We start from the raw sequence: 12,001 nt of genomic DNA on the forward strand, positions 1-12,001 counted from the left end.
TTCACAGTTAATGCTGCCCTAGGCAGCAGAAATATGATCTTAGCAGGTACCCACGTAAGTGGCTGTATATATACCTAGAGATATGTGTCAGCAGCTTTAGGAGCATGCAGGGACCATCTGTTAACCAGCGTGAGTTTAAAAGGCTTGAAGTGGGCAGCAGAGGGATCGCTCCAAAAGATGTGCACTTGTTCTTTCAGTTGCCCAAGTCAGTGGCAGGTAGACAGGTCAGGAGCAGTGATAGGTGTTCCTTCCTTCATCGTAGCTGTTTCAGGTTACGTTTCTCTCTGTGGCTTTTGGCAATGCTTACTGATATTTGTAGTCAACTGCAATTTAAAGTAGTGCCTAGTGTTGAGAGGGAGAAAAATGTAGGACCTGCTTGCTTATCTCTTTTCAGAGATACATCCTGCTTTTAAACTTCTTTCTCTCTGTCTGCTAAAATAAAACATCATATCAGCTGTGTATCAGTGTGGTGAATAAGGAGGCACGTAGCTTTCATTAAAGCTCCTAACAGAAAGAAATAAGATTACTGTCGGCAATAGCAGGATGTACTGAGGAAGTGGACATGGTGACAGTATTAGCCATAGTAAAATCCAGAGCTGTTTTAGCAAAACATCATTCAGAACATCTGACTTCCCATATAACTTTTTGTCACTACGTTGGAACACATTTGGTCTTGTTTATTCATTTGTGTGAAACTATGGGATTAGCTTTATGTGTGCAATAGAGCTTTAGTGTACCATAGCCACTAGTGTACATCCAGCTTCCCTTGTCGAATGGTATGTTGTGGGTCGTTTGCCTTTGGGAACAGAGTGTTTTACCCCTTTTAGAATTTTACACTGAATTTGAGGCAGGACTTTAAAGTGGATTAAGCAAGAAAATGTAGGTTGGATCTTGACGAAGGTATTCTCAGTAGCTTAGATCAACTTTCATATTTTGGTTTAGCTGGTGTTGCTATCTTAGAAAAAGCACCCAGATGAGGTGCCCCTCATCTATTTGTTTTATTGGGCGGGAGGGGTATTATTGCTGCTTGCTCACAGTGTGGCCCCTTAACTAATATGTCATTCAGTGAACACAAGAACATATCTGTTGTCCTTCCCCTGTCTTCAAGCATGCCCTGAAGACTCCAGGATAAGTCATCTCCAACCTCCATGTATTCCTGAGGAGGAAGCTCAGAAGACCTAGAAATCATACAGAAAGAAAGGATTAGAGTGGTGGAGAGAGGACCTGTATTGCGTCTTTCTCCATTCACAGTGGCCTTAATAAGTGAGCTTAATAATTGTATTTGCTAGGAATTTTCTTTCTCCAAATTTTGGGAGGGATCAACACATTTTCTGGGAAGAACTGGTATGTGTGGAGTAAGGGGGAGAATGGCCAAAGTGGATTCAATCATTAAGATTTCTTTCCCTGAAAAGAAGATTGTTGGACTGAAGAAAAATGTTCCTCTGTGCTAGAATTGAATGTGCTGGGCGTTTTTTTTCTGCTTATTGGGTTTTAGAGGACTGTATTTTTTTTAATTTAATATCTCACATTACTTCCCGTAGAACATTACCAGAACAGTTTCTGTAAATCTCTATGCACAGTGTGTTTTATGTGAGCCAAAGATATTTTTTCTTGCTAGATCTTTTGTACCTTGTGGCACAACTGCACAGGTATTTATGTGTATCCTTAAAAGTTTTTATTCTCATCTGTAAACTAGAACCTTGAGTGCTAACCTCTTTCTTCTGACAAAGTGCTCTGATGCTTTTCCTTTAGGAATCCCCTTCCTTAATTCTGTGCCATTCTCTGTGGAAAGGGGGATGCTCTCTCTGAAGGACTTGTCCTCCCTTCTGAAGTCTGCATCACAGTCATCTTTCTTTTGAGATTGGAGAGCTAGCCGTTATTTGTAATGGAGCTTCTCTGCATTGTTCTTCATATCAGCTAAAGAAGTGACTATAAAAGCCAATAAAGGTTCTTTTTCAACCCTTTATCTCCTGACTCAACAGTACCCTGAAACCACATTGGCCTCAGAGCAAAGGATTAAGCATACATCTCGTGCAGGGAAGCTTCTTATGTCATTGCTTCTTAATCTTGTTGCTGCACTTGCATGATTTCTCCTGTGAGGATTACGGCAATGTGTTTGCTGTAACGTGCACCTCACCTTAGAAACCTTTTCTGGTAGCTTCAAAATTAAGTAAAAGTGATGCCTTTGTAAATTTTTTCGGGCTGCTTTGTCCTCCCTCTCCCCTCAGGAAAAGGATACAAAATATGAACAAATAAGTTTCCTTTTAATGCGTTTTTGGCGTAGTTCAGAATGGCTTGAAAACAAATGAAAAACATACAGAAAAATAGGTCTGACTGATTTCCTGTTCATTTAAATTATGTGTCTATCCAAAGGTCCTTTGATATAATACAATTTTTAGTCCCTGGTGGGTAGGAAATAGTTACCTGAGGCTCTGCTTACTTTTTACACTGTATCAGAATGAGTCTCCCAAAACAACCTTTAAAGGGTTCAGGATAATTAAGGTTCACTGGTACAACCGTAACTAGCTGGCTGTATTTAATTAGTCTCTCTGTAGGATAGAATTGCTGCATCGTATTCGAAATGCCCTTTGAGGAAGATAATGAAATATGTCTTACAGGAGCTTTAGTGTGATGATCAGTGTGGTTAGTATTTCAATTTGCTGCGAAGTGAGCTTCTATTACACAGATAACACAACTTCTGATAGATCACCATTACAGCATCCTTCTTCAAATAAATAAATACATATTCTATTACAGTTCTGTAATTAGCCATGGAAAAGAAAGAAATGCTGTCTCACAATGATACTGATTTCCCTAGCCATCTCCTGCTTTGGCTTATTGTGACTGTGGAATGACCCAGTTCAGGAAAGCACTGATGCGCCTAGGTTCATCATTAACAGACATCAGAAGTGTCTTCCTGAATCGGTCTCTCTAAGTTGCAAATGAAAATCTGCTCTATGGAGATCATCATCTTCTCAGCCCCTTCTTTTTTTTGTGTATGTTTGTTTCAGAAAAGAGATAGTAAACCAGCAGCAGTCCCAAATAAATGTGTTGGCAGGAGGTGGGGCAGATGAGGTTCTTCTGTATTTCCATTAGGACTCTTGCATTGACTCGGGAGGCACAGCACAGACCCCGAGGTGCTGGCACACCTCTTCATAACTGTTTGCAATTCTGCGAAGTATCGTGTTCAGAACCAGGCTGTGCCCATGCACAGAAGACTGCAGGGAAGAGACGTTGGAGAGAAAGAGGAAGACTTCACCACATGGTTCCTGCTGCTCTCACTCATAACTGTTCTTTACAGCCTCGTGCTTTCCCTGCTTGCAGACTCAGTTCCAATTGAGTCAAATTGTGTTTGCTAGACCAACCTCTTGGAAATCAGGGCCAAAGATGCATGTGTCTGATGTGCACCCTAATATATAGTTGGGATGTACCTAGGGCACACACCCAGTTTTAGGAACACAGGAGTGTTGCCCAGGTCCCTAGTAATAGTATACCATTAATCTTTGCCTAGGCTGTTCCACCCTGCTTGGGCTGCTGGCACACAGCTTCGTAACACCTCTCGAGTTGGACAGGTTTATGGTTGCCGTATGTGCTGGGCTGCTTGTGGTGTCTGCCCAAACATGGTTTCTCTGTGGGGAAAAAAGTCTGCCAAACATTTGGCAGGGATTTCCAGACCTGAAGCAACCCAGTCAGAACAGTAGTATAAGCCTGTCTCTGGATACTTGTAAGTCTGTGTACTTTTCTCTACATTCAAAGAGCATCTCCACAGAGCATGCATGGCCAGTCTGACACATCCTAGAAATGTATATATTTCTATCTAGGAAAAACTATATCCCAGGGGAAGCTATGCATCCCAGCCTTACTACTGTCCTCAGGATGCCCTCTGGAAAGTAATTTGCAGCTGACCTCATGGTGCCTTCATGAGAAGGAGGCTTTTCTGGGCTGATGAGGACACTGATGTGCTATATACTTCATTGTATTAGTATACTAGTGCACCAGCGAAGTGAAAAAACCCCCAAACTTTCCTGTGTTTCTCATCCTAGAGGTGCTAGCAGATAAGTATTAATTGACTATATTGAAATATTAGTAGACACTGCTGAGTTAGATGGATCCTCTGTTAATACAGAGGAACTGATGCACTGAATCAGTTCTGAAGCCTTGAGCTTTTGTTCTCTGTAGTGTCTAAAGGACAGACAATTCAAGGGTTTGTGACTGTTGCAGTTCTTGAATCGTTGCAGAAAACATTGGTCATGCTCATTGGAAGGTAGAGAAATAATATACTCAGACGAACATAATCTCTGTTCATGGAAGTCATGGAAACAGTTTAGTTTTGGTCATTTGGAGTGCAGGATGATTATTTCATTGTTGATTCACATCTTTAAAACATTGGTCTTCTGCACTTGTGGAGGGAAGGAAGAGAAATGGGTATAACAGCTAGCAGGTGGGTCCATTTCATTGGGCATATCAAAAGCCTTGAAGTTTAAACCTGACAGGAGTATGCACAGGGTTTGGATTCTCCTAGACCAGGCTTACCAGGCAGTGGCGGTAGTGATGGATTCAATTTTCGCTGTTTCTGTATTCTTCAGAATAATGTGACCCATGTGATGTCAAAAAATCAGTAAGCTCCTAGCAAGAAGCTTATTTGAAATAAATGCAAAATGTTGTTCTCCTGATAGATGGTCGGTTGCTTTGAGTTGGGTTTGCTACCCAGTACTTAGACACTCTGTTCTAGCTTTAGTGTGGCAGAGAGCTTACTTCGGTGTATGGCCTTTGAAAACCCTATGAAAGAGCCCATTCTACTCCCTACTTCAACATCGCTCTTCCCTGGGTGACCTGCATGTAGTTTTATTAATTGCATGCTTTTATGGAAGCGCGCTAATGTCTTGGGGTTTTTGGCATGGCCACTGTTGGTTTGTTTGGCAGAATTTGAAAGAAAAACAGCAGAAAGTGTGACAGTCATGGCTTGTTCACATCCACTTCTTGTCTGTTTGCTGCCATGGATTTGAACTGGGATAGCTACTGGGACGTGGACTTTGTGGGTAGAAGGACTTGGAGGGATGGGGGAGGAATCTAGCCCAAATGGTTATGTCCCTGAAGGATTTGATGAAAAACCCAGGCTATGAAATATGGAATATCTTCTGTCTTAAGTCTCTTCATTGTTCAAACCATACTTTCAAAGCTTTTAGGCTCCAAATATTAATGCACTTCCAAAGCTATGCTTATTATTAAAAAAAAAATAAAATAGTGGAGGTCAGGATTGCAGCAGGTTTCCTTTAAAATAGTAATGATTGTCAGATGATGCATTATCTGGCAGTTAATGGAGTAGCAGAGGGCCTAGTACTAGAGTCTTAAATGCCAAGAAATGAAATAGCCAAATGTTGGCACAAATACTCTGCACTCTGGAAAAAGATGAAGGTGAAACTGGAGGGCCAAGCTTTGCCTTCCCGCTCAGAACCTCCTTTTTCACCAGCAGGGAGACTAGAGTTAGTAATGGGATGAGAAGGATAAGGTAATATTCCATCTAAAGAAGTATGACAGATTCTAAATTTAAGTAATTATCAGTAATTAATAAATTACAAGCTTGTTTTTATTCTTTGTTTTTTTCTGTGTACCTTTTAAAGTTTTAATGTGCTCCTGCTGTGGTGTTCATAAAAGAACTTAGCTTCTGAAGACCCAATACAGTAACAAAAAGAAGAAAAAAAATCATCTTGTTATGATCAGATTTATAACGTACAGTTACCTTGGTTTAATGCAATGTGTACATTAAAAAAAAAAATTTTTAAAAAGCTTGTGGGGAGGAAGGGAGGGAAGAAAGCTCTCACCTAGAGCTGAGAACATACACTGAGGGCTTTTTGCTTGCTTCACTGCTGAATTTCTAAAAAAAAAAAAAAAAAGGAGGAATTTTTGTATTGCTACTGCACAGACTGGTTTGTTACATGAATCATCACAAAACTGGTAATCCTCAAAGTTCGAAGCTTTATACGGAGTCCAAGGGTGACAGGTTCTGAGTAGCAACTACTTGCTTGAGCAGCCCTGTTTATTTCAATGGGACTGCACAGGTGAAAAGGCGCTGCAGAACCGAACTCCGCCTTGAAACCCAACTCTGAGGTACTGCTGTCTGAGCTTTGGGAAGGTGGGAGGGAAAGGCACTTAGCAACGTGCCTCCCAGAGCAGAAGGCCACTGTTTTGTCTCTCTGCTTCACAGGATGGGAAGACCTGTTTTCCCCGTGGGGTCAGTCTGGACCCTGCTGAGCAGTTGTCCTCCTGCTGGGATGTATGTCCAGCCAGGGTAGATGACTAGCCCAAGGAGTATTAAGGTCACTTATGTGACTCAGCACCAGCCATGCTCTGCTCATGTGTCAGGGAAGAAATCTGCCCTTCAGGGCTTCCCTGCTGTGATGCCATTCTGTGCTGCTGCCAAGGTGGAGTTACCCCTTGAAGACGGAAGAATATTTGTCCCTCAGTATTTGCCTGAAAAGCACCAGTACTTCCTTTCTTATTTAGATCTGTGTCAATGAAAAGGAACGCCTGCGAGCTAAGCTATTGTAAACCCAGTGAGAAGAAGATGTAAATAATGTAAGCCTTCTTGTTAAAATTATCTGGTTTTTTTTCCACTCTCTGCCTTGCTGGTCTGTAGGTAAGATTTGTTAGTGGGTGAGATGGTCGATAGACCTGATTGGGCTTTTACTGAGTAATCCAGAATGGGGGATTGCAATGCATCAATTGTACTTGAAGCTGGAAGAGGATGAATGTTACGCATTTTGCAGCCTGGTGTAAATACTGTCCAATGCATATCAGTGGCCCTTCTGAGCCCCACAGACTTTGACATCAGCAGGATCCTGCTCTGGCTTTCTTCTAAGTGCAGTTCTTAAGTAGTCTCCAGGGAGTTGTTTTTCCTCTTGGCAAGTAGAGTGACTGAAAATCCAGTAAGTTATCTTTATGAACATAATTTAAATTCTCTGTATTGCATTTGAATACTAATCCCTGGCCAGCCCTATGCTGATCTTTCTACTTACTAGTTCTCAGCTAGTGCATATGGAGTTTCATGTTGCTCTGCCACCTTTCAACTCCTTTGCCTGGAGGCTAACACATGAAGCTGAAGCATGAAGACCCCAATCTCAGCCATTCAGGTGCTGCTGTGCTGGAAGAGGTCAGTATAACAACAGGGTCAGAACAACATGTTGATTCTTCTTACTGCAGAAATCGGTGTCCTTCTAGGAGAGGCCCAGTGTGCATACATAGATTTAGGTTTTGATGATTTGGTCAAGGATAATCTGAAGTGAGGAGTGAAAAATTGGAGGTTCAAACCAGTCATAGTTCACCATCTCAGGCCAGTAGGGTTGCCAATTAAGAGTGCTACCTTTATATTTCAGCAGCCTTGTGAATGAAATATGAGCATTTGCCCTAAGGAGCAGCTTAAAAAAACCTCAAAGGGTTAGGGGTATGCTGCATTCATTTGTAGGTAAGGGGATGTTGGCTTTTGGGGTTTCTTTTGGTTTTGGTGGTATATGGTTCAGCTAAAACAAAAACATTGTGCTGTTTCCTGTGTCTTTACTACTTGGTAAAGTATCACCTAACCATCCCTGTACTTTATTAATTTATGCTTTGCTTTTGATGCTGCTTCGTAAGATATCTAATGTTGGATTCCACTCCATTGTCATGGGAAAGTGACAAAAGAAACACAAAAATAGTCTCTTAAAATGGATTTAATCTGCTGGTTTGCTGTACAAATGTATCCTCAGTATGTGAAAAACCATACCCTTGTTCATACATTAACCCCCCCAATCTATGGCCCTATTCTTGAAATGCCTTTTCTAGCCTTAATTGTAGTTCTTGAGAAATGCTGTTGTTGAGACACTGCTCCAGCTGGTCAGGGTTTCTTCTGAAGGGCCCTTGCTAGACAGGGGTCACTTGCAGCTCACTGTGGTGTTTCAGCCTTGCATCACAGCAGGAGCTTGAGTTACGTGGGTGGAGTGTGGAGGGGTTTCCTCCCTTTTTGTTATTGTGGGGTTTGGTTTGTTTTACTTAGAGGACTATAAGGATGTGAGCTTTCAGGAAACTCTTTTTCTTTCCAAGGGCCGGATTCTGGAAATCAGTACTAAAGCCAGGTGCCCTCTATTTCATCATTTTGGTTGTGTAGAATTAATCAGACCTGGATGTGTCTGCAATGGAAGGGCGTATCATTGCTGGAGAACTATTGTAGAGATCCGAAGGGGAAACCTACTTCTGTTTACAAAACCTCTTTTTATAAAAGAAATACTTTTCTAAGTTACCAAATGCAAAGAATTTAGGTACTACCATCTGTTGTAGGTGTAGCAAATCTGGTATTAAGGAATGTGGCCATTCAATCAAAAGAGAAATTAGCCATGTATTTAGTGTAGTTGAACGTTTGTGGTAATGTGTATTGCTGATAATTCATACTGACAGTAAGCTCTGAAAATATCAACCTGAATATTTTCTGATGAAACTTTCCATGTGGCAAAACGTAAATTTGCCTGTAGTCATTTAAAAATTGATGTGATGTCCTTGTGTGGCTTCCTGAAGTGTAGTGCCATTTTATGAGCCAGTCATCTAAAGAAAAAACAGATGCATCTCTTGTGAAATGAGTGTTGAGTGCCTTAGATGTACTTACATTTCTTCATATTTATTTTTTAATGCTTGTTGGACCTCCAAGGATATCTTTGAGTCCCTCCCTTTATTTTTTTTCTTAATCTAAAAGAATATAGAATACAGCTGGCTTCTGTGCATCACTCACTTTTCTCCTTTCAGGCGGTTTTTAGAGTTCAGTTTTCAACGTAATTCAGTCTATAGGTAATCCTGATGTAGACTACAGGTTGATAGAGGGAAAGGAGATGATAAAGTAAATCTTTCTTAGGTATCCTGTGTCCCTCCTGCCAAAACCGAACTATGCCGTCTAAGTCACCAGTAGCGCTGCATCTAGTTCTAGTTCACCTGTGGTGAATGTCAGCTGTGATGTTGTTTCCTGACCACAGATGAGTGTGAGTTTATTGTTGTGCTATTTTTAAGATATATTTCAGAGTTGTTTCATATGGGCCATCTGTATCATGTTTGCTCTCATTGGCTCCATTCTTACTGAAGCTAGAGAAGAGTTTCCGTGCTTTTTTGAGTAAATTTGCTGTTCTTTTCCCTTTGTCCTTTAACTTCTCCAGTTGCTGGGTAGTGATGAATGTAGTTGTGTGTTTTATACTTTTTCAATACAACAACTTGTCAAATTTCCTAGAGGTTTCCTTGTTTGGTTACTGGAAATCTCAAAACAAACAAACAAACCAACTCATAAAAAAAAAGCCCACCAACACCAAAAAACCCCCCCAAGAAAAATGCACCACCCTTTCGATTCAAATTATTTCCGTGTGGAAGCTCAAATAAAAAGCACTCAAATGCTGACTAGAGCTTACATTTTGCCTGTTATTTTAATTGCTGCAAATCAGTTCTGCTTTATTTATACTTGAGTCTCTTCCTATTGGATGGGTTCCCTCTTGCCTAAGAGAATACACTTAAATTGGTTCCTTTCTTCCTAAAGCAATACACTTTAAAAGTATTTCAGATACTATGCTGAAAATTTAAATTTAACTTTTTTTTAAAAAAAAAAAAATCAAGATTTTCTTTTGTGAACAAATCAAGGAGGTTGGTTTGCATTTGCAAGCAAATGCAGCACACAGCTGTAATCTCAGTACATTTCCAAGCATAAGCCAGGGAAGCAACAAGATTTAATAGGATGGGCAGACATGCTATTGGCAGAAGATTTGAACTGATTCATAAACGGCTCGTGGTTTTTTCATTTTTTTATTCTCACAAATTTAGATCTAGCACTATGTGCATTTATGCGGTATCTGTCAGGAAGGAGGTTCTGAAAGGGGGGAATTGTCCCCAGGTATTGATTTACCCTATTGTCTTCTTTAAGAAGCTTTTCCTAGTGTATGTATTTCTCATATAGCTGCCAGCACTGTGAACACAAATCTAGATACAAATTCTTTTTTAAATGGATAAATGTGAATGAAGTAGTGTTCCTGATGTCTAAGGAAAAGATCCAGCAATGGAAGCTGAAAAATAACGCTGAGGCTGCCTCCATGGTCAGCAGAGAGGTCACCATTTCCCAAATGGTTAATTGGATTTCTTCCTGCAGAATCCCAGCCTTTGTGCAGAGAAACTCCTTAATCTTCTGTTGAAGTGTCAGGGATTTCGTGCTTTGGAAATGTACTTAATCAAAGAAGTTTGCTTAGACAGTTAAAGCTGTTAAATCTCTTCAGTCAACTTGTGTTCTGCAGGCCTTGGGCAGCTCTGGATTCGTCAAAACAACATGCTTTGCAGTCCAATGTTATCAGTTTCTGGACTTGATCTCTTCTTCCTCTGCCGACTGTCTGACTTCCAGATATTTTGAAAGCTTCTTGGTGGTGGAAGCGGCTACTCTTGAGTGTCTTTTTTCATTATGGTGTTACACAAGTACTTTGCTGCGCTCTGTCACTGGGCGTGAGACGCCTGTATTTTTAGCTGACATGGAAGGCTCAAAGTTGGCTAGCTTTAAAAATGATGTTTCTATACTTTCAGAAAATTACCTTCTGTGAAGCTGGCTTCCTCGTACTGCTTCTAAATCTGGGAAAATACTACTTTGCTTTTTCACAGCTTGATTAAAATTTATGAAAATTTTAGAACCATAAGACCTTGCATTATTACATGGGGGAAGAAGCAGTATAGCCAAAATAGGATGAGGCTGTAATGAAAAGCCTCTGACTGAAAGTGCGGATTAACTGAAAATGAAAGCTGTTTGTGGTTTAAGATGTACTCTAACCAAAAGCTCATATCTGATAAAGGCTGTTATTTGAGAGATGGCGATGGCTGTGGAACGGAGCCTTTCAGATTGTGGAAGGAAGGTTTCAGAAACAAAATTGCCTTCTGTGGTCAAACGTGCAAACTGCCATTATCTGTCCCATCCTCGGCCATGTCTACCTATTTCCTCACTTCAGCTGGAACTAGCGCTTGTCCAGAAAATCATCTAGTAAAAGAACAGGCCCCCACAAAAAAAGTTTTTGGCCAAATCTGGACCAGCTCTCCACACAGCTACAGTGGCAAGCTCAAGGGAGGGCACAGGTGTTTACAGCTAGGAGGGGAAAATCCCGTATCAGCTTGGATTTAAATTGGATTCCCTTACTGTGGAACCACACCTAAAGCCACAGCAAGGGCAGCAGGGAGAGGCAGAACTGCCTTATTCTCTCTTCATAGTGTTAGTCATTTGTTGTTAATGTACCTTCCTATAGGAAGAAAAAGAGACAAGATTCTGCCTTTTGGGGTGGGGTGATGGTGTAGAATGATTAAAACTAAATTGATTGAACATAATACACTTTTACATTGGTACAACTAAAGGCAGAATCAGGCCCAGGATATATAGGAAGGACAGAAAATTAACTGCTTCTTCCATAAGCTATTGCTGGCACCAGAAGTATTTAGAAATATTTATTACTCTAATTTAACTAGGCCATATACAGAACCTTCTTCTCTTTGTCTGGCAAAATTGGATGTAGGAGCTGTATTAGGCATGTGTGGTAATTTGAATGTGTTGCAACATGACTGATATTTTTTTTTCTAGCTGTGTTTTACCTGATTACCTGGTGAGGGTTGGGCAGTAGTAGTCAAATGTGTCCTTTAAGAAATAGTATTGTTTTCAAGAGAATTATGCCAAAAGGGTGCAATTTGAATACACTCAACTGAGTCATGCAGGTCTAAAGTAAAACTGGTGCATTAAGAAGACAGACTTAAATAAAAGTCATACCTTTAACTGCTCTTATGGGTAGTAATATAGTGCAGTAGATGAAAGTAAAAGATTTCTGATGACAATGGTAAGCCACAGAGCCATGTTGTATAACTTGTGCTACTAAATGTAGCCTTTGTCAATTATGGCTGACCTATGTCTTATGTCTAATAGTAGAAATAGTACTTGTTTCAAATACTTGCTAGAAGTTGTGGGTTTTACTCAATGAGTCTCCAT

General features: G+C 40.6%; 1 long non-coding RNA gene across 1 annotated transcript in view; it reads left to right on the forward strand.

The window, feature by feature from the left end:
• LOC103919033 overlaps window positions 1-7,926 on the forward strand; it is a 32,912-nt gene extending 24,986 nt beyond the window's left edge. The window contains exons 3-4 of the long non-coding RNA XR_663723.1: window positions 1,870-1,875; window positions 7,905-7,926. This is a non-coding gene — a long non-coding RNA (uncharacterized LOC103919033). The remainder of the gene's footprint in view (window positions 1-1,869; window positions 1,876-7,904) is intronic.
• Window positions 7,927-12,001: the final 4,075 nt, after the last annotated feature.

This window comes from Pygoscelis adeliae, unplaced genomic scaffold (genome assembly GCF_000699105.1).
Source record: "Pygoscelis adeliae isolate BGI_AS28 unplaced genomic scaffold, ASM69910v1 Scaffold186, whole genome shotgun sequence".
Classification (NCBI taxonomy): domain Eukaryota; kingdom Metazoa; phylum Chordata; class Aves; order Sphenisciformes; family Spheniscidae; genus Pygoscelis; species Pygoscelis adeliae.